At 39.8% G+C, this 23,969-nt stretch overlaps 1 protein-coding gene and 1 pseudogene across 1 annotated transcript in view; one reads left to right on the forward strand and one right to left on the reverse strand.

Moving 5' to 3' along the window:
• The first annotated feature begins 8,945 nt into the window (after positions 1 to 8,945).
• Positions 8,946 to 23,969, forward strand: part of SPECC1 (sperm antigen with calponin homology and coiled-coil domains 1) — a 245,841-nt gene continuing 230,817 nt past the window's right edge. Inside the window, exon 1 of the mRNA XM_033090270.1 lies at positions 8,946 to 9,025. The gene's annotated coding sequence lies outside the window, so the exon portion shown is untranslated. The remainder of the gene's footprint in view (positions 9,026 to 23,969) is intronic.
• LOC117012832 (ras GTPase-activating protein-binding protein 1-like) lies at positions 21,220 to 22,558 on the reverse strand (annotated as a pseudogene).

The raw sequence follows: 23,969 nt of genomic DNA on the forward strand, positions 1-23,969 counted from the left end.
GTTGTGTTTGTGTGAGATAGTGGAGGTTCACGCTCTCTTGTTTGTCAGCTGGGTCAGCAGCTGAGGGTAAGGATGGGGAAGGAGTGCTGGAGGTTTGAGGAGAGAGAAGAAAGAAAATAGCTTTTCTGGAGAGAGGGAGGGAGAGAAAGAGAGAGAGAGAGAGACAGAGAGACAGAGAGACTGAACAGAAATACTGTAGGATCTCCAGGAATTTCTAGTGGTTGCATGACCATAAATTTGGAAGTGAGACCAGTTAGCAGGGCTGGTGTCTTTCTCCAGGCATGCTCAACTTAATGTTTGCTCTTTTTATTGGTCTTTTCACAGAGCCAATATTTAACTATTGACCAGGTCAAACATTTTTTCCCCCTCCCTTTAACTTTTTCCTTTGCCTTTATTAATCATTTCCTCCCAGTTGTATTCTTTTAGCTTCTAGAGCTGAAAACTTGATTCCTTTATTTTTAGGCGTTTTTTTCCCCCTTGTTTTCAAATAGATTCACATAAGGTGATAAATTTTCCTCTGAGTCACCCTTTGTCAGACAAACAGGGTTTGAAAGATAACTCTGACACATCTCAGCTACAAGGACAAGCATAGACTCAAAGTGAAAGGGTGGAAATTGACACTCCAAGCAAATGGTACCCAGAGAAAATCAGGTATAGCCATAATGATATCAGATGAAACAGACTTCAGGGTGAAAAAGATAACAAGAGACAAAGATGGACATTTCATAATGGTAAAGGGGACTATACAACAAGAAGACATAATAGTCATCAATATTTATGCCCCCAATCAGGGAGCACCGAAATATACCAAGCAACTACTAACAGAACTAAAGGGAGAAATTGACCTTTAATTTTGACCAAAACACAATTATACTAGGGGACCTAAATACATCACTGACAGCTATGGATAGATCATCCAAACAGAAAATAAATAACGAAATAGCAGCCCTAAATGACACATTGGATGAAATGGACATAATTGACATTTATAGAGCACATCATCCTAAAACATCAGACTATACATTCTTTTCTAGTGTACATGGAACATTCTCAAGGACAAACCATATATTGGGTCATAAAATCAGCCTCAGCAAATTTAAGAAGATTGAAATCATACCAAGCATATTCTCTGATCACAGGCTTTGAAATTGGATATCAACTGCAAAAAGAAAGCAGGAAAAAACACAAATACATGGAGATTAAACAACATACTTTTAAAGAATGACTGGGTCAAAGAAGAAATTAGAGGAGAGATCAAAAGATACATAGAAACAAATGACAATGAAAATACATCCTACCAAAATTTTTGGGATGCAGCGAAAGCAGTATTAAGAGGGAAATTTATATCATTACAGGCCTATCTCAAGAAACAAGAAAATCCCAAATAAATAACCTCATGTTACACCTTAAACAACTAGAAAAAGAAGAACAAGTGAAACCCAAGGTCAGCAGAAAAAAAGGAAATAACAAAAATCAGAGCAGAACTAAATGAAATAGAGAACAAAAAGACAATAGAAAAAATTAATGTGACAAAGAGCTGGTTCTTTGAAAAGATTAACAAAATTGACAAACCGTTGGCTAGACTCACTAAGATAAAAAGAGAGAAGACACTAATTAACAAAATCAGAAATGAAAAAGGGGAAGTTATCACGGACACCACAGAAATACAAGGGATCATCCAAGAATACTACGAAGGACTACATGCCACCAAATTCAATAACCTAGAAGAAATGGACAAGTTCTTAGAAACATATAGCCTTCCAAGGCTGAACCATGAAGAACTGGAAAATCTAAACAGACCGATCACCAGTAATGAAATTGAATCAGTCGTCCAAAACCTTCCCAAAAGCAAAAGCCCGGGACCAGATAGCTTCACTAGTGAATTCTACCAAACCTTCAAAGAGGATCTAATACCAATCCTGCTCAAACTCTTCCAAAAAATTGAAGAAGAGACAATGCTCCCTAACTCATTTTATGAGGCCAACATTACCCTGATACCAAAACCTGGTAAGGACAACACAAAAAAAAGAAAGATAACTCTCATGTTGAAATTTACTTCTAGAGAGTTTGTAATTTGAATGTTTATTTCCCTTTTCCTCTCTGATCTGAGTTATTGGTAACATTAAGTTATGATTAATTTCTAATGTTATTGCATTGGGGTCAGTGTGATTGTTATTTTTGGAATTTTTGAGATTTCTTTTCTTTGTGGCCTAATATTTATGAATGGAATATTTCCCAAAGTGGAAATCATACAGCTGTTTCTATTTAATATAGCACTGTAAACTCAGTCCCTAATATAGCAAAGGAATATAAAAAGAGCAACATTTAAATATATTACCAGACTCAAAGACATTGAACGTATGTCCGTGGACTAGAGCTGAGCAGAAACAGAAGGTGGGGCATTGGCCTGAAGCCATTTGATGACTGGACCCCAGATCTGGAATCAGACAGAGACAGTGGGAGTTTGACTCCATGTGTAACAGGAACTAAAACTGCTCAACAGAGATGGGGTGGTAGAGACTGGGGTTGATTCCTGGCTCCTGAAAGATAAGGAAAGCTGCAGCCCATTATGCCTAGGGTTACAGTTTATGAGTGGTTATTCATGGAGGTGAGAGGACACAGGAACTGAGCTAAGCCAACCTCAGGTTTAGTGACCACGTCTGTAATACCTTTAATAAGCCTAAGGGCTGGGGCCCTGAGCTCCCCCCATCTAATACCTGTCTGGACTGGGGGATCCAGAGAGCTGCTGCAGGGAATTGTAACACGCTAGACATAGAGAGGACAAGGCTATCCAGCTGAAAGAAGTCTGTAAATAGAAATTCCAAACTCATCAATGAAAAGATAAGCACCCACAGGTAGGGTGACTATACCTTCTGTTTTTCCAGAGACAATCCGTTTACAATGTGAGTCCCAGCATCATATTAATATCACCCTCTTTCACTCTCATACTACCCTGGTTTGGATGATTGCTCGTATGGTCACCTAACATAGGTGAAATTAAAATAATAGAAAAATCTAGAAAAAGGATTGAAAATGGATCTGACTTAGACATGGTGAAATAAAATTGGAATTTCCCACTCTTCTTTCAGAAATTACCCAACAGTAACTGGGAATATGAGATACAATACCATCTTTAATAAAACTAGGAGACAGGTGAAATTCCAAACAATAAAACAGAGGGCTGCCAGAAGCACTTGAAATCAAACAGGAGAAAGCTGTATCTCTCAGGAAGAGCCAGCCAAGTAAGGTGAGAGCAGAGCTTAATGTATATGAAAGTCTGACAATTAAGTTCGCGAGCTCATCCTAGAAAAAGTGTTACATACCTCATTGCGGAATATCACTACAGTCACCTTTGAAGTACTCCCCTTGGTAAGCTATGCACTGATGCCAGGGCCTAGTCTACCCTTCAATGCAATTTTGGAACTCTTTTTCTGGAATGGCCATCAGAGCTGTCATTATATTACCCTTGATGTCCTGAATGTCATCAAAATGTCTTCCTTTCAATATTTCCTTTATCTTTGGGTAAAGAAAGAAGTCATTGGGGGCCAGATCAGTAGGGAGGATGTTCCAATACAATTATTTGTTTACTGGCTAAAAACTCCCTCACAGACAGTGCCGCGTGAGCTGGTGCATTGTCATGATGCAAGAGCCATGAATTGTTGGTGAAAAGTTCAGGTCATTTTTGTCTAACTTTTTCATGCAGCCTTTTCAGCACTTCCAAATAGTAAATTTGGTTAACTGTTTGTCCAGGTGGTACAAATTCATAATGAATAATCCCTCTGATATCAGAAAAGGTTAGCAACACCGTTTTGAGTCTTGATTTAGATTGACAGAACGTTTTTGGTCATGGAGAATTGGCTGACTTCCATTGTCCATTTTGATGCTATGTTTCAGGGTCGTATTAGTTCATCCATGTTTCATCACCAGTGATAACATGGCCCGAAACATCATCTTGCCTCTCCAAGAGGTCTTGGCAAACTTTGACTCTCCTTTGCTTTGTCATCGGTGAGCGCCTTTTGGACCATTTTTGCGCACACCTCTCTCATGCCAAGATTTTTAATTAAGATTTTCCTAACTGTTTCTTTATCATTGTTTACTTGGTCTGTTATGCTTCTCACAGTCAGCCGATGATTTTGATGCACAAGTCGATGAATTTTTACAACGTTTTCATCAGTTCTGCTTGTTACTGGCCACCCTGACCTCTCTCCATCAGTAACCCATGTTCTCTCCCCTCAGAAAAATGTTTAATCCATTTGTTCACTGTCTTTTTCTTCATAGCATTGTCCCCATAAACTTGGACTAACATGTCCCTGATTTCATTTCCACTCTTGCCACGTTTAACAAGAAATTTAATGTTTGTTCATTGCTCTAATTCAAGCTCAGACATTCTCACGATGGCACACAAAAACACGCAACAGCAATCATGAATGCCACTCAGCAAGACACTGCCACACGTCGACACAAATGCAGCTGTGAGACACTGATATAGAAAAGTTATGAAACCTTACTGAGTTGTTTGTACAGTGCTGCCAATGTAAGCGCACAGTGGCAAGTTCGTGAACTTAATTATCAGACCCTTCATATAACCCTTTCCAGGAACAATGAGCATAAGGTGCTTATATACCTTAGAATGAAACATTAGAAATATAATAGAAATAATGTATTAGAACAAATATTTAAAGAGTTAAGAAAAATGACCAGATGAAAAGAAGAGTTGAGTCCATAAAGCCAATCCATTGTGTCCCAAGAAATATCAGCTCAAAATGATAATTCCAACACGTGTAACAGTGAAGTTCATGCATTTCATAGACAAAGAAATAATTGGGGCAGCAAAGCAATTAAATAGCTTATAAGGAAAAAGAAATCAAGCTGGTTTCAGACTTCATTACAGCAACATTCAATGCTAGAAGACGATGAAGTAAAACCTACACATTCCTCAAGAAATAAAGTATCACTCAAGAATTTTATACTCAGTCAAACGGTTTTTCAAAATAAAGGCAACAAAGATTTTTGAACATTAAAAACTCAGAGAATATCATTTCCATAAATTCTTCTTGAAGAATCTGCTAAAGCAGGATCTCCACAAGATGAGATCAAAAGATGTACTCTCCCACAAAATGAGTGGGGAGAAAACACTTTGGTGGAATAACTAGTAGGAATTCTGAATCTCTTTAACTGTAGGAGTAGGAGAAAGACAAATGTGGGAATTATGGTTACAGAGCAGGATGTATGATTTTATAAATCCAGGAATATGGAAGTGGTATCATTAACAAAAATTAGACTTAGAAGGGAAAGAAAAGAAAGGGGTGTTTAAGCACACTAATTTCCTCATCTTTTATAGCCAAAATATCTCACTGAAATCTGATTTAAAAATCAAGAAATAGAAATATGTATAAATGTATTCAATGAAAAAAAGCACACACTAAAAAATCATTTGACATTGGGTGCGGCAAAGGAGAAGTGAAGTGGTAAAGGAAAAAGAGGAAGAGTACTATGCTACCATTGTTCAGAACAGGGAATCAACAGAAACAGTCTGAAGAAATAGAGGACTGAGAGTATTATATGAAGTTATAGTTATGAAAGCAACCACTTGAATAAAATACAAATCTTCCAAATGATTAGAAGAAACACAGCAGAGCAAGCACAAAGCACACAATAAAGAGTAACAAAGGACTAAAAAGGCCATGGAAACATACTATAAAAAAATATAACTATCACATGAATAGGACTAAACTCATCTATTCCAAGAAAAAAGACTTGCAGATTGAATCACAAAGCAAAACGTGGTGCTCTATTCAAATGATTTATTTAAACTGAAGGCTTCAGAAAAGGTGAAAATAAAAGGGCAAAGGTCAACAACATTAAATGAGACAAGGGAGGTCATTGTATAACGCCAGGGGGCAATTTATAAGAATATGAGGGATATTTATGTACAACTAACATAACATCATCATTTATAAAGCAGGACTCCAGAAAACGAAGGATAAATAAAAACACAATAGTGGTAATAGATTTTTATTTACTTCTTCCAGATTACATCAGGTCAAAATACATCTAAGGATACAGAAGACCTACTGAGATCAAAATCAGTAGGCTGAAAACAGGATATGCATTCCCCTCTCGTACCTATAAAACATTCACAAATACTGACCCTATTTTAGGCCACAAAGAAAAACTCAACTATTTCAAAAATACAAAGTAGTACAGACGACACTGATCTCTGATCTGATCACAATGAAATTGAACTACAAATAAATAACAAAATCAGAAACAAAAGACCCTTACACCTAAAAGTTTTTAAAATCTCACACTCTATCTTCAAATTTAGAAATTCTACATCAAAGAAAAAGCAAACCCAAAATTTCAGAATATCTACAAAACAACAGTAATGAAGATATCATGCATTTGAAATTATGGGGGTATATCTATAGCAGTACATATCTATATCTAAAGTCTAAGTCTTAACCTTAAATACTTACATTTACAAAAAGGATTTAAAAGTTAGGGATCCAATTCAAGAAGTTAGAAAAAGAGCAACAAAAATATCCGAAAAGAAAGCAGGAAAAGGAATTAATTAAGATAAAAGCAGAAAGTAATGAATCAGGAACAACAAGAATGGTAGAACTAAAAAATAAGTCTAAGAGTTGTTTTTTTTTAATTAAAAGGTAACATAATCAAGAAAGTAAAAATATACAAAATAAGAAATTATGGGAAAATTAAAACGTTCGCAAAAGATGGCTTTGTTTAACTTTATGCAAATACACTTGAAAACCTGGATGAATTGAAAAATTTGTTTCAAGGAAATATAATTTATCAAAATTAACTCTAGAAGAGTTTTAAAAATCTAACTTCTGAGATTACCACACACAAAAAATAAAGTTGTCAAAAATAAAGAAAGTCACTTTTCCACCTTTCCCCGATTGAAACACAGACCTTCCTAAGAAGACCTGTTCTGTAAAGGGCCAGACCATGCCTCCCCTTCACTATTGTCCAAAGTCCTGCTTCCTTAAGGTTTCAATCATTTGACTTTACCCCAACCCCCATATCTCTCTACTTTCTTATTCACTGGAGCCATCATTCCCAGTGATGCAAAAAATGTCCTGCCATGTGTATGGGTGGCTTCCACATCCATGTACATGACCTCGGCTTTTCTGTTCACTTCACTCCTCAACGTAGGGCTGTACAATCCACATAACAGTTGCAACTACTCCATGGTAGCCATCCATTCTCACATCCTGAACTGCTCATCACCAATCATCCCTATTCCCTTACCAGAAGCTCATCTCCAGCTTGGTTTTCCAATTACTCCAATAAGATAAGTAAATCTCTGACCCTCATCAAAACTCCCAGTGTGCTGAACTTAATACATCCTCCCAACCATTCAGCTCTCTCTTTCCTTTATTTATTACTCAGCCTAGATCCCATGATGCACCATTTTCCTCTCTCTCTCTCTCTCACACACACACACCTGTCTGTCCTCACAGTTTCCTCTCTTCCTTTCCAAAGAAAACCCCTTCAACTTATCTTTACCAAACCAAAGCTTTGCCCCTCTTCTTTCTTCTCTCTCCTTACAACAGAAGGCTTGTTGCTGTGTAGGCCAGGGTTTCTTAATCTCAGCACTATTGACATTTTGGGGCTAGGATTACTCTTTGCTGTGGGGGCGGCCCTATACATTGCAAGGTGTTTAACAGCATCTCTGGTCTCTACCCATTAGATGCCAGCAGCAACCTCAGTTGCAACAACCAAAAATGTCTCCAGGCGTTGCCAAATGTGCCTTGGTGGGAGTGGGGGGACAAATTGTCCCTGACTGAGAACCACTAGTCTAGGTTCATTCCTCTACATGTGCCTGACACTCTGCCTCCCCTTCACATATGTACAATCTTCTCAGGAATCATACAGTATGAAATATCTTTTTCTCTCCTGTATAGTCAGCAGCTCCTTCTCAACTGGATTCTTTTCAAATATTTAAACATGCTGAAGTTTTTCCCATCTTAACAAAAAAAAAAATCCTCCCTCAGCACTTCTACCCTCAGCGACCAGTACCTCTCCTCCCCACCACATCTTGCAAAAGTTCATTATTCTCCTTGCCTCCATTCCTCCTTCCCATTTGATCCTCACTCCCTCAAATATGACTCCAGTGCTTCTGCCCCTATAGTTTAACTGACTTCCATGTCAATAAATGAAGTGGACATTTTCCAGTCCATGGACATAAGGCACACCAGATGAGAACCAAAGTGAGGGAAGTGAAGATACCGAGTTTGGTCTTGACCCTGTTGAGTTTCAGGGGTCCCAGAGGCATGCTAGAAGAAATGTTGGGTGGGTATTGGGCAAAGAGGGCTGGAGTGAGAGGGTATGTCTAGGCTGGGACACAAACGTCTGGGCCTCTGGCAGTGTTCCTAGGGGCATACGGGTATGTGTGTAGGTTTGTGTGTATGTATGTGAGTAACAATGCCTTAGGTCTGACGAGGTCCCTTGGAAAGGGGATGGGGGTGTCTAGAGCAGTTATTCTCAAACTTTAGGGTACTTCAGAATCACGTGAAGGGCTTGAAAAATGCAGATTTCTGGGCTCCATCCCAGAGTTTTTAGTACAGTAAAAACTGAATAGCCTCGGTGGGATGGATAATTTGCAATTCTACCTAGTTCTCAGATGATACCGAAGCCATAGGTCTGAGTACCACACTTTGAGAACCACTGATCTAGAGTAAGGAGAGGGTAGCCAGGGCTCGGCTGGGACGCTCCAACATTTATTAAGCCGGGAGCGGAGGTGAACCCTTGAGGAAGACAGAGGAAGCACGGAGAAACAGAAGACTCCACCAGCCTGCTGATGGAGAGAGGCCGAGGGTGAAGATGCAGCGGAACCAGGACTACAACTCCCAGGTTGCCCTGCGCCGGCTCGCGTCCGCCCCCTGGAGGTTGCTGGGGAGGCGCCGGTAGCATACCGGGGACCTTTCGCTGAGCATCGGTGAGCGCCGGGAGCCGCGGCGGCTGCGGGCTACGGAGTCACCGAAGGAGCCGAGCGGGGCCGGTGAGTAGGAGCCGCGCTGGCCGCCGGCTGCTCTGCGCCTCAGCCGCGTGGTCTTTCTGGGGGGGGGCGGGCGAGCGCAGGGGTCCGGTGGTCCGGTGGTCCGGGGGTCCCGGCGCGGGGGCGCAGGACTGCTCCTCTGAGACGGAAAAAGCGCCGCAGTCGTCTCCGCGGTGGCCCGAGTCCCCCTCCGCCCGGCAGGTCCCGCCTCCAGACTCGGACGGAGGTCCTGCCCTGTCCTGCCCATTCAGCTCGCGAGCGGCGAGACCGGTGCCGCAGGTGGCAGCGGCAGGTGGCCGCCCCCTCCCCTCCCGGCCCGGGGGTTGGCGCAGGAGCCCAGGACAGAGGGCCGGGGATCTCCCGACGATTGCGGCGCTAGAAGGCGCCCCCCAGCCCTTGCAGCGGTGGGACAGGTGCGTGGGCACACCGGGCCAGGGGTTCCCCGGCCCCCCGGAGCCTCCCGCGCCCTCCCTGGAGCTGTCCTGGGGTCCTGTGTGATATCAGAGATCGAGTAGTGCTTGGCCATCACGGCATCCACAGACCCGGCACTCTTCCTGCCCTGGGCTGACCCGGTAAGGGCGCGGGCTGCTCGTCGCTCTGGTCAGCTGGCGGTGTCACAGCGCAGTGCACCTGCTGAGCCCTGGGGGGACCATTTGGATGGTTAGGGTGGCCCCGTGATGCAGAGCTGTCAGGAGTGCAACAGGAACAACTTCCTTCTCATATATCGTTAAAATAAAATTACTCTTATGTGCTTATTTTTTAAAAGGAAGTTTGACTCTGAATATCGTGTTTTTATTTGTGGGAGCGCCATTTGCCGGCACGTAAGTTTATGTAATGAGCAGTATACGGTTTGAAAACGTTACTGTGAAGGTGCTCTTCCTTGCCCTCTATCGGAAGAATTACGTTGGACTGGTTGACATGCTTATCCCTTAGTGACTGCGGTAGCTGGAGGCAGGAGATAAGTGTTTTTGAGAAGAGTCACAACTCAGCCCTTCAGAACAAATTTTGGTTTCAGAAGATTTTTGTTACCCAGTTTCAAACACGATGTTATTTCGGCGTTTAAGATGGGGGAGGAGGAAGGGAGCAAAGCTTGTCAATCCTAATACCTTGCTCTACAGAAAATAGCTTTGCATGATTCACTCTCAAAGCAAGCACCTTTAATTTGTTAGCTAAAACTAGATCTGAAGCGAGCCTCCGTACTGAAATCCATCGGTTTTCATAGTTTGTCAATTGATTTGTTTTGCTGTTTTAAGTAGACAGCCCGATCCTGTTAAGAAACAATAGGTGTCTCTTTCTAATGTTTGTACTTCTTATTTTTTTATTTAATTTTATATATTTTTATATTAGTTTCAGGTGTACCAAGCAACATAATCATTAGACATTTACATCTGTCACAAAGTGCTATCCCCCACACCGACGTAGTATATAGCTGTTACAATACCACTGGCTATATTCTCTATGTTGTATTTTACATCCCGTGACCATATATATATAACATATATATATATATATATATATATATATATAAATGTGTTTATTTAATATATAAATATATATTTAATTATAGTTGACATTCAATATTATTCTACTTCAGCGTCAGATGTACAGCACAGTGGTTAGACATCTACACAATCTATGAAGTGATTCCCCCCAATCTAAGTCCAGTACCCATCTGGCACCCTACATGATCTTTACAACATTATTGATTATATTCCCCATACTGTACTTCACATCCCCTTGACTATTTAGTGACTACCAATTTGTGCTTCCTAATCCCTTTACCTTCTCCCCCATCCCCCCAATACCCCTCCCATTTAGCAACCATCAGTTTTTTCTCTGTATCTCTGAGTCTGTTTTTGTTTTGTTTGCTCATTTATTCTGTTTTTTGGATTCCACATATAAGTGAGATCACATGGTATTTGTCTTTCTTAGTCTGACTTATTTCACTTAGCATAATATTCTCTAGGTCCATTCATGTTGTTGCAAATGGTAAGATTTCGTTCTTTTTTATGGCAGAGTAGTACTCTATTGTATAAATGTACCACAATTTCTTTATCCAATTGTCTATCGATGGGCATTTTGGTTGTTTCCATATCTTGGCCATTGTGAATAGCACTGCAATAAACATAGGGGTGCATATATCTTTTCAAATTAGTGTTTTGGACTTTGAATAAATACCCAGAAGTGGAATTGCTGGGTGATAAGGTATTATATAGTTCTAGTTTTAATTTTGTGGGGAACCTGTTTTCCATAGCGGCTGCACTGTACTTCTTATTACTTGTCTTCCATTTACCACCCTGTCTCTAGTGTTGAATATTCAGGTTAAATGGGACATTTTTGTTTGGGGATTGGTTTTAAGGGAAGGCTTCCACTGTATCTTCATTAAATATTTCCTTTATCATATTATTATAAAGTTTCCTTTTATGTCTAATTGCTAAGCATTTAAAAAGTCAGGGTAGGTGTTGATTTTTACCCCTAAAATGCTTTTGCATAGCATGCTTTGTTAGGACCACGTAGTTTTCTTCTTAAAATTATATGAGTTATGCTATCCTCACTGATTAAGTTGGGAAACTGTCCATTATTTTCTACACTCTGGAGCACAAGTATTTGTTCCTTGAAGTTTGACAGAATCTGACTGCAGACTACCTGGGCTGCTGCTGGTGTTTTCTTAAAGAAGTTGATATCAATATTTAACTTACTTTTCAATATTTTCCATGGTCATTGATTTTTCTCAGGTTTTTCTGTTTCTTCAAAGTCAATCTAATATTTTATATCTTCCTAGAAAATCATTAACATTATTGAAATTTAATATATATTAGCATATTGTTATATATAGTATTCTGTTGTAAGAAAATAAACTCTTCCATATGTGTGATTTGTTCCTTCTTATTCATACTTTTTTTTTGGTAACTTTCCTCTTTTTATTGGTCAGATTTGCTTAATGCATGCTTATTTTATTAGTATTGTCAAAGAACCAGCTTTTGGATTTATTGGTTAATCCTATTGATTTTTATTTTTCTATGTCGTTAATTTTGGTTCTTAATCTGTCTTCCTTTCAATTAATCTGAGTTTATTTTATTTGAGTTCTAGCCTTTCGAATTCAAAACTTAGATCATTTCTGTAATCAGTCAGTCGTCCTCCAGAGCAAGACAAGAAAAGACTTCTAATTCTTTCATTTCAGTTGCCTCCTGTTTGGCTTAGCTCTATCATTACTTTAACTCTTCAAATCAGACATTATTGCTGTTGTTATATTATTATCTGGGTCAATATTTATTAGATTTATCTACCTGTTTACCATTTTCTTCATTCCTTCTTGATCATAGATACTCTTCTTTGGATAATTTTCCTCTCCGTGAAGAACATTCTTTAGAAGGTCCTTCAGTGATGATAAATTCTCTGTTATAATAAGTGAAAATGCCTTTATTTTGCCCACATTCTTGAATTTTGATTTTACTAGTTTTGTCTGTTCGTTGATTTCAAAGTTATTTTTACATTTTTCTAGCATTTTAAAAGGATGTTTTATAGACGGAATGCTTGGGGATCTCTATTCTGCCATATTGCTGAAAGAAAGATGAAGATTAAAAACAGAAATTAATTTGTAGCTTAATGAACTGTCAGTTTTTGTGAACTTTCCCTGGACCCTTAATATATTGGGCACAAACTTCTATATTTATCTCACATTTATTAATTATAATTTATGTTCTCTGTATCCTTAACTTATTTTTTTCTCTGTTTGAACTGTTGATTTTGAGAGTTGTGTTAAAGACTTCCACTATGATTCCAAGTGGGTTTCTTTTGTTCTACTTCTGTCAGTTTTTGCAATATATATATATTGAAGCTATGTTTTTATATGCTTAAAGTGTCAACATTTTCATGTCTTCTTGGTGAACTGTACCTTTTGGGAATACAATAGTCATCTTTTCTTATTTAATATTTTTGCTTTTAATTCTTCTTTGTTTGATATCAATATTGCTACAACTGATTTATTTTGTTGACATTTATCTGGCATATCTTTTTTCATTCATTTATTTTCAGTCTTCTGTTTTTAGTTGTAACTCTTGTGATTAGCGTATGAGGTAGATTTTGTTTTCTTATTTTTTTTAAGTGTGGCAAAATGCATGTAATATAAAATTTATCATCTTAATCATTTTTAAGTTCATTGGTGTTAAGTGTAATCATGTTGTTTTGCAGCCAATCTCCAGCACTTTTTCATCTTGCAGAACTGGAACCCTATACCCATTAAATAACAACTATTCATTCCCCCTTACCCCCAGTCCCTGGCAATCACTATTCAACTTTCTGTCTTTATGACATAGACTACTCTAAGAACCTCAAATATGTGGAATCATGCAGTATTTGTCTTTTTCTGGTTGGCATATTTCACTTAGCGTAATGTCTCAAGGCTCATCCATGTTGTAGCATGTGTCATAATTCCCTTTCTTTTTGAGGCTGAATAATACCCCATTGTATGTATATGCCACATTTTGCTTATGCGTTCATCTCTTGCTTGCTTCCACATTTTAACTATTGTGAATAATGCTGCTATGAACATGGATGTACGATGATCTCTTCCAGACCCTGCTTTCAGTGCTTTCAGTTATATACCCAGATGTGGAATTGCTGAATCATACAGTAATTTTATTTTTAATTTTTGGAGGAACCACTGTACCATTTTCCACAGTGGTTGTACCATTTTATATTCCCACCAGCAGTGCACAAGGTTCCAAACTCTCTACATCCTCTCCAACACTTTATTTATTTATTTATAGCCATCCTAATGGTTGTGAAATCTTTGTCTTTCAGTAGACAGTTTTAACCTATTTATATTTACTTTGATTACTGATATTTGGGGGCTTATTCTGCCATCTTATTTTACGTTTTCTATTTCTTATGCTTATTTCCTGCCAGCTTCCACCCCTTTCCTACTTTTTATTGGATTGACTGAATTTTTCTGGTTTTATTTTATCCCTCTCAAGACATGAAAGATACAAATATTATTCACACTCTGCTTGTGGTAGGTAGCCTTAAATTTGGGGGCTACTTTTTATTGAAGTATAACATAAATGTATAAAGATACATCTATATGTGTGGCTCGATGAATTTTGACAAACTGAACACACATGTAGCCAGCACTCAGAACAAGAAATTTTTCCAGCACTCCAGAATCTGCACTTGTAGGCTCACTACCAAGGGTAACCGCTATTCTGATTTCTAACACAATAGATTAGTTTTGCCTGCTTTTCTACTTTATATCAATAGAATCATATAGTGTGTACTCTTTTATATCTAGACGTTACATTTGTGAGATTTGTCCACATTCTTGAGTGTAATTGTGATTCATTCATTTTCACTGCTGTATATATTCCAATTTGTGTATACCCACAATGTAGATATCCATTCTACCTTGATTGGTATGTGGGTTCCTTGCAGTTTGGGGCTATCATGAAGAGTGCTGCTGTGAACATTCTAGTATGTATCTTTTGTTGAAATAATATGTGCATTTCTGTTGAGTATATATCTAGTAGTGGAATAGCTTGGTCATAGGTGTGCATATGTTCAGTTTTAGTAGATACTGCTGGTTTTCAATAGTGGTTGCACCAACTTATGTACCCAAGCATTATATATGGTTGAAGCATATATGGTTGCTGCACATTCTGTCAACACATCCTGTCAACTCTCAACACATCCTGTCAACTCTCGTTAATTTCTATCTTTTCCATTTAAGTAAGTCTGGTGGGTATCGCATGGGTTTTAATTTGGATTTATGATGATAAATGAAATTGAGCTCCTTTTGTATCTGTAAGTTATCACACATTTCTTACCCACCACCTTCCGCCTCCCCCCTTCCACCTCCCTCCTCCTGTTCAAGCCATTGTTTCTCAGTCTAGTTGTGTAGGACACAGCTCCCTGGCCCATGCTGGTAATGCTGATATTGTGAGTCTTGTGCTTCCCCTGGCTGAGGCAGTTGGTCGCTGGTCGGCAGCAGCTCTCACCCTCTGCAGGCCACTCTCACTGGCTACCCGTAGCCTGCGGCAGCACTCAGCAGCCTACGCCAATCTCCGGCTGCTCATGGCAGCCCAGCTCCAGGGAGAACCGTTGTTCACAATCTTAGCTGTAGAAGGTGCGGCTCACTGGCCCATGTGGGAATCAAACCGGTGATCTCCGCGTTAGGAGCATAGCTCTCCAACCACCTGAGCCACCGGGCTGGCCCACACATTTCTAAATATTTTTTCTCTTACTGTTTAAGGATAATCTGTATATATGAACTCTTCATGAGTAAAGCAAGAAAAGAACCTTAACATGATTTTAATTCTGTCCCATATTAACATCACATGAGATTTTGGGGTTTTGTACATTATGCATACACAATTATTTAAATAAACTATGAATTTTATCAATTATTTGTTCATCATTGATTCTTTTATCTCGTTTTTCTTTTTGGATTCATTATTTGCTTTGCTTAAATGAGTCCTTAAGTAATTTCTTTCCCCAGAGATTCTATGGGTGCTAAACTTTCTGAGCCCTTCCTTGCATGTTTAAAACTATTTTTGGTTGGAGGAGAGAAAGTTTTATTTTTAAGTTTCATGCTCCAAATTGGTATATGCATTTAGTACTGTATAAACTTGTCTTTAGGATATAATTATTTGACTTGGGCAATATTATCTCACCTGAATTTATTTGGAGAAATACACCTTGGTCATTTTGCCTAAAATATCTAAAAAGCTACCAAATTGCAAAATAGGGCACTTAGAATCAGAAATTTTTAATTGATTCCCCACACACCTTTGTTTAAATTTTGCCTTTACACATGTATACTCTCTTTGCTGGGTATGGGATTCTAGGTTTAAAGCCTCTGAATTTTGAAGATAATTCTCCATTAACTGCTGACACCTAGTATGGTTGATGAGAAGTCTGTGCAGTCTGGTTCCCTTTTCTTTGTAGTTAACCTTTTTATCTCCCCAGAAGCTTTATAATTTTTTCCTTTTCCTAGGTGTTCTAAAATCTCACAATTCTTCTTGGGGTAGATATTTTTTGTTCTTCCTACCCAGTGCTTAGTGGTCCCTTTCATTCTAAAGATTAACACACATCTTTGGCACGGGGGTAGTTTCTCTTTGAGTATTTTCTTGCCTCCATTCTCTTTACTTTCTGCTTCTGGAATTATTGTTAAATAGGTATTAGAATTTCTCAATTTATCTTTCATGTGTCTTGACATTTCTTTAAAATGTTATGTCTCTTTATAGACTGCATTCTGGGAGATTCTTTGGTTTGATTTGCCAATTCACTAATCTCGTGTTTGGCTTTGTCCAGTCAACTCTTTAGCCCATCTATTGAGTGTTTTTCAATGTTGATTATCATATATTTAATTTCAAGGTCTCCACTTTTTAAATTTAATTTTTGGAATAAGATACTCAGTGTTCTAAAATCATACTGTGTTCAAAAGATATAAGTGAAAGGTCTCCCCACCATCCCTTTCCTATTTACCTATCAGTTAGCTGCTTGCTAGGTGGAGTGTCCCCTCAAATCTTCCCAAGGATATCTAATAATTTCTTCTATGTGCCCTATTACCTCTCTTTCCTTGGATGTATATATTATATATTCTCCTGTTGATTTGGTGTTCCCCTTTCATGATGTTGAATGAAAACTCAGAGATTCTGGGGCGGCTGGATGGCTCAGTTGGTTAGAGCGTGAGCTCTGAACAACAGGGTTGCTGGTTCTATTCCCACATGGGCCAGTGAGCTGCACCCTCTACAACTAGATTGAAGACAATTAGTTGCTGCTGAGCTTCCGAAAGGGTGGCCGGATGGCTCAGTTGGTTAGAGCACGAGCTCTCTACAACAGGGTTGCTGGTTCAATTCCCGTATGGGCTGGTGGGCTGCGCCCCGTGCAATAAAGAGTGAAAACGGCGACTGGACTTGGAGCTGAGCTGCGCCCTCTGCAACTAGATTGAAGGACAACAACTTGGAGCTGATGGGCCCTGGAGAAACACACTGTTCCCCAATAAAATTTAAAAAAAAAAAAAAACAAAAAAAAACCCTTTGAGATTCTTCCTTTGTGTGCTAGTCTTTGAATGAGAATTCCTGTTTTCCTGTGTCCTATTTACTATAGGAGGTCTCTGGGGACTGTTAATTTGGGAGGTGCTGCTGAGTGGAGTGTATATTCCAGGTAAGGGGTTGTTTGTGGTGGTCTGCTTAGTGTTTGTGGGAAAGGCTCCAACAGCCCTGGCCACTCTGACTGCAGGTCCCCAGTTCATTACTTTGTTGCATTCCATCCCTGCCCCTCTTTCTTTGCTGATTCGGAGCCTGGAACCCATTACCATTTTCCACTGCATTTCTTCCGAAGCTTGTATCAAGCTGGGGTATGCTCAGGCAATCTGATTCTGAGTATGTACTCTGTATCTTCCAGAAATTTCTTAGGTGTTCTAGATTGGCCAGAGGTACTGTCTCTTGTTTTCCAAGTCTCTTACTGATTTAGTGTTTTAAAAATAATATTTCTACCATTCCAAAGATTTTTAGGACACCTGGAAGGCAAAAGTATGTGTTTAGTTCATTATCTTGTTCCAATCTCCAATATTATCTTTTATCTTGAATTTATTTCTGGGTCGGGGATCCCCAAGGAGGTCTCATAGGACTTAGTATATTGTCATACTCAGAGCTGTGATTTATTATAGTGGGAGGATACAAAGCAAAATCAGCAAAGGGAAAAGGCTCATGGGGCCAAGTCCAGAGGACACTAGGCTCAAGTTTCCAAGAGTCCTTTCCCAGTGGAGTTACACAGGATGTGCACATTCCCCTGGCAACGAGTTGCAAGAACATGTGTGAAAGGTTGTCTACCAGGGAAGCTCACTGGAGACTCAGGCCCCAGGGTTTTACTGGGAGCTGGTCATGTAGGCATCCTTTGCCTAGTACATACCAAAATTCCAGGTTCCCAGAAGGGAGTCAGGTGTTCAGCATAAACCACAGTGTTTGTACAAATAGTTGGGGCACAGCGATCCTCTCTTACACGTTCTGCAAATGTTAGGAACTCTCCCGAAATCTAAGTTCCCAGATGCCAGCCAAGAGCCAGCCTGGCAAGCAGGCCTTTTAAAGAATAGCAGTCTCAGACCTGCTATGTTAACTCTTTTCTGCAAAATTTCCTTCCTATTTTCCACAGAAAAAGATGGATACTATACCTGGAAATGACTTCTCTCCGCGAGATTAATGAGTGTTTTATGTTCTCTCTCAGGAGAGAGCAGCATTTTTGAGTATTAAGATGCAAATGGTGGGTAAAGAACTGTTTCCTGACTTTGGAAGAAGCCAAATTATGGTGCATGCCAAGCGGCCTTGAAGGGATACCAATCTCTTCAGTTAATTATCTTCTGTGGCTGGATTAGATAGTTTTTATTGCTTCACTTTATGTCTGTCTGATTTTAATCTCCCGCAAGATTGAAAATTCCCCGAGGACTGAACAACAAGTCATTCTTAAATACCCTATGCCGACCTAGCAGAGTGACATGCTTATAGTTGGTGCCAATTAATGCTTGTTGAAAGAACAGCTACAGAAAAGCAGGAAGCAGTCTCTTCATTCTACTCCTTGCTTAACACGTAGCTGTCTCTTGTTCTGTGCTGAGGGTGCTGTGTAAAGCCCAAGCTGGCATTAACTGCTTGGGTTGTCTGTTTGAGTTCTGTCTTCCCAAGCAGCAGATGGTATAATTGTTTTAGTTTGAAAGACTTTTTGAAGTCATTGAAGCTGCATGTGGGCTTAGATTGTCAAACCATCTTTTCTATCTAACTCTAAGGAGCTGTATCTAGTTGTAGATCTGTTTCTTCCATCTCTCCATGTTTTTATACCTCTGGTGTGGGGAATTGAATTAGTCCTATTCCCATTTCTGGGCCTTTATCATTATTGGACCATGCAAGCCCCTCTCTTTTTTTGTTTACTTGTTCACGTATTTGTTGGTTATTTTATTCATTCATTCCTTTTTATTCTGTGTCCCCCACTCTTATTCTCTTCCCCCCATAGCCAGCTATTCTAATGTGTTTAATATATGCCCTTTTTGCTGTATGTATACTTTGTTGTATGTGTACTGTTTTGTGTGCATGTATTTTTTTAAATCAGTTTCAGGTGTGCAAAGCAACATAATAGTTAGACATTTACACCCTTCACAAAGTGATATCCCCCTCCCCCAAAGCAACTATCCCTCTGATATCGTATATAGCTGTTACAATATCATTGACTGTCTTCCTTATGCTATCCTCCACTTCCCAGGATCATATATGTATTTACTTATAGTTGACATACAGTATTATTGTACTTCAGCTTCAGGTGTACAGTGGTCACACCTGTATAGGTGGTCAGGCATCTATACAGTCTATGAAGTGATCCCCTTGATAAGTCCAGTACCTATCTGGCACCTTACATAATCTTTACAATATTGTTGATTATATTCCTTATACTGTATTTCATGTCCCCCGTACATCATAAAAATATGTATTTTTAATTTACATAAATGTCATATTATAGTTCTGAGTGTTATCACTCACCACCATGGTTTATGGCCCATCCCTGTTGCTATGTGACTTTCTGGTCTGTGTATCCACCACATCTTGCCTATTTGTTCTCCTGGTGATGGACACCCACATTGATTCCTACACCCAGACTACAAACAATGCTGAATGAAACTCTTGTATATGTCCCCATATGGACTTATGAGAGAATCTCTTTGGGATTTAGTCTCGTCATAGTGTGTGCCTATCCTTCCTAGAACCAAGTACCCCCCAGATTGCTCTTCAGAGCATCTGCATCACCCCACATTTCCCCAGCTGTGCACAGGATTCCAAAGACTCTTATCTCTGCAAACACTTGGTGTTTTTTCTCATTTGGGGCAGTATCACTCTTCTTACTTGTGTTTCTTTGATTACTATTGAGTTTAAGACTATCTTTTTAGACATTTTTTTTGAGTTTTCTTTACCATAGATTACCTGTTCATGTCTTTTCCCCATTTTTCAATTGGGATTTCTGACGAGAATATTTTAGATATTAGCCACTTGTTGATTTTTAGACAATGCAGATAGTTTCTCCCGACATGTTATGTATCTGTTAACTTTGTTGTTGGTATCTTTGTTGAACAGAAATCCTTAACTCTATAATCAAAACAACCAATTGGCCCCCAGATCACAATATAAGTACTATATTTTTCTAAAAACTTATTTAGTTTTATCTTTCGATATGTTGATTTACAGCATTTTAATAATCAAGACATTTCACATAAAAATCCAGCTATCTCGCTTCTGTTGAAAAAGTGGAAGGCATTTCAGTGTTGGTTAGGGCCTCACTCATTCTCTTGACCTCCTGGTCCCTGTAGTTATTTGACTTTATGACCAACCCCTGCTGTATGTGAATATGTGTATTGAAAGAACCAAGCATGGTGATAATATTTCTGAAGCTATTAAATGAGCGTGATTATGGGGTGAAGTGGACTTGGATTGAGAGCACAGTAGTGGTTGCTGTATCTCATGACATCAAATGAATGTCAATATAGTAATAGAAAACAGACTGACTGAATGTGCCAAACCTTGTCTGGATTGTCTCTTATTTTGATGCACAAAAATGTCCTTGCCTTACTGGAATCTGCGTATGAATGAAAACTCTAAACCAGGGCTGTGAAAACTTTTCCTATGAAGAGCCAGACAGTGAATATTTTAGACAGTGAATATTCAGGGCTCTCACTGCTACTCACCTTGACCCCTTCAGTTTGAAAGCAGCCATAGATAATATGTATGTGAACGTGGGCCGTTCCTTTGGTCTGGATTTGGTTCACAGATAATAGTTGGCCGACTTAAGTTTCTCTTTCTCCTCTTGTTTCTAAGAAGCAATGTTATTATTTTTGGGGGGGGGGTGGGAGAGAGAATGGCTGTTAAAAAAAATCTAGTCTGTATATGCAAAGTAAAGCAAGGAAATTCAGCCTTTTTTTTTCTTTTTTAAATATCATTTTTCCTAAAATATCAGTCCACAAAATTGGAATTAAAGGACTAAAAGGTGAGAAGGAAGACAGTGGGAGAGAAAACACACCATTAACACAAAAAGTAAAATTGTACAAACTTAAGCAGTTTATAAGAGAACAGGGTCATACTGCAAGATACCAAAAGGTGGTTGAAGAAATTCACCATTTTGCAGGAGCGGGGGTTTGTACTGCTGCGTGAAGGTCAATGAAGAGCAATTCACTGCCTTGGAGCACATCCTGGTTTCTGTACCACGCCTTCGAGGAGAGGGCCTCTCATTCCACTACTCACCCCACCTGGAGGGCCTCTGGGTCCCTGCAAGCGGTTATCTCGCTGGTTCCCTTCCCCGGGTAGCTGGAGTCTTCTTCTCTTCCACATTCAGACGGACCTCACCTCTGAACCTGAGGGGCCTGTTGCTAAGGACCTTCTGAACAGACTCAGAATCATCAAACACAACAAAATCAAAATTGGATAATTTCCCGCCACTGTTAATGCTCAGCTCAACCCCATTCCCATATTTCTGAAAGAAATCTTTAAGTTCTGACTTGTCCACCTCATGAGGTAGATTGCCAGTAAGAGATGGTGACTGTCAGGGTGTCTCACAGTTCTTCAGCGTTCAGCATCACCTTGCTCACCAGCCTCACGGATTGGTCTATGTCCCCTCTGAGGAGGAATATTTATTCATTGTTCTCGCACTCTTTGATCCTTCTGAGGCCTCTGTGGTGGAATCTGAGATTCAGGCTTAGACTCTGGGTGAGGCTGTGAGGCTGGTACTTGAACAGCATGAGGTGGTATCCCAGTAACTGGAACAGCTCCACTGGGTGGAAGGTTTTTACTGGTCACAGATGCCCAGGAAAATGTCGTCAAGTCTTCCTGCACTGTCTGAGCTGTCTAGGTGCTGGAGAAGAACTCTTCTGAGCATCCTCAGGAGCCAGTATTCTTCCAATACTGGCTCAGACTTTTCCTCTTGGATTTCAGGTAAAGGTTCTTGCTCCAGTTCGGGTTCAGGATCTGCAACAATATTTTCTAAATGTTCTGCCAAGTCATTGCTGACAGTCTGATCATAGAAAGCTCCAGAATCATCAGGTACCACCTCAGGTGCCTGCTGTCTTTCTTCAGGTCCTCCACTTCTTCCTCAGATTCCTCCTGAGGCTCAGTGACAAAGACAAAAGACCTCAGCTTGGTATCTGAAGATATTGTGAACATAGAACTTACTTGCAACAGAGCCCCCAGGAGCAAGAATGAGTGCATGGATCTCCTCAAAGCCTGGTTGTTATCAGAGAGCAACCCCATCCCCTGGACCATCACACCATCACCCAGAGTGGCATGAGCATCAGCGTGGCAAATCTCAGTGTGGCTATCGGTGAAGTTTTGTGACATCACTTTCTGTCAGTAGACCGTACCTGCTGGTTTTCCATTTGAATCCAAGCTCCCATGGACATAAGAAGAGTTCTTTCCATAAAATCTGGGTCACATGTCTAGGGCCTGGTGCAGCAGTGTGTAATTCCTGCCCAACGAGCAGGGGACTAGGCTTCTCCATAATCATTGCTTTGGTCAATTCAACCAATAGAATAGCCTGGAAAGATGAAAGGTCATCTCAGGGGAATACAGGATGGGAACCTCATCAGGTCATTGTGGGAGTAAACGAGAGGCACACAAGTTGCTCAGCACAGTACCTGGCACTCAGTGAGGGTTTAGAAAAAATGTTATCACTCATTACCCATGCACTCGCTGCTCCCTTCCCCTTTTACTCCCTATAAAATCCCGGAGCAGCACTTTTGCTTCCCAGGTCAAAAATTCTTATTGTACTTTCCTTTTCGTCCCACTCCTAAATAAAATTTCATCTGATCGGGGCCGAGCTAAAGCTCCCCATGCGACGCAGCTGGCGCGTGGGGGCTGACAGACGGGAAGAGCTGGCCATCAGGTCACATGGGACCCCAGGCCCCAGAGATCGCCCTGGTCCCGGAAGGCGGCTGCCGCTCACTCTCACCCTAAGTGGCTGTTCTCTAAGATGCCTTGTAACAGCCACTTAATTTCTATACAGCAAGACCTACTATGTGCCAGTGCCGAGATTATAGTGATGGATAAGACACCAAATCATTCTTTAAACTTAATGTCTGGGTTGAAACAGACGAGTGAGGATAACAGTCAGGGATGGGGTGAGCACAGGGTCGGGTATTGGGGTTTAGGGTGGGGCATATCAGGTAAGACTTTCTATAAGAAGGAGATATTAAAATGAAGGAGGAAGAGGAATTAGGCAGGACAGGAGGTAAGCGCCTCCATTTCATCTGCAAAATCCATGAGGTGATAGCTCAATATAGCTGGAAAGTAGAGACTAGGGTTTTGTTGTGGCAAGGAACAGGGGAGTCAGGATAGGTACAGTAGGATGGTAAGCAGCCAAAAAGTGGGTAGCAGCAATGACAAGAAAGAGACTGAGTAAAAAATCCACATACAAAATCATGAATGCTTAAATAATCAAAACTTGATGGTGGCAACTCCCATGCTATTAAAATGTGTCAGAAAATAAGAAAACATAGAAGCCTCTACAAGTAATTTCATAACATTAAAATAACCCTGATAGAGACAGTGGAACTCCACAAAAGTGAACTATATACCAAGGTTACATATGGTATATGGGCAAATATCCTAAATAAAATAGCAAAATGAATTCAGCAGAATTAAAAGAGTAATAAACTTTGTCTAAATAAATTTTATTCTAGGAATTCAAGAATGGTTTGGTATTAGGACGTATGTTAGTTTAATACATTATGTTAAAAAATAAAAGGGGAAAGCTATATAATCACCTTGAGAGATACTGAAACAGTGCAGAACAGAATTTGACTTTGAATCTTGTCATCCTTTGAAAAGCTTTCATGTGCCCTACCTTCAACTTGTGCAGTCTCCCTACCTGGCTTTCTCACCTTTTTATTTCTCTGGCAAATGCTTATTTAATCTTCGTATAACTTTTC

The sequence above is a fragment of the Rhinolophus ferrumequinum genome, chromosome 21 (assembly GCF_004115265.2).
Source record: "Rhinolophus ferrumequinum isolate MPI-CBG mRhiFer1 chromosome 21, mRhiFer1_v1.p, whole genome shotgun sequence".
NCBI lineage: Eukaryota > Metazoa > Chordata > Mammalia > Chiroptera > Rhinolophidae > Rhinolophus > Rhinolophus ferrumequinum.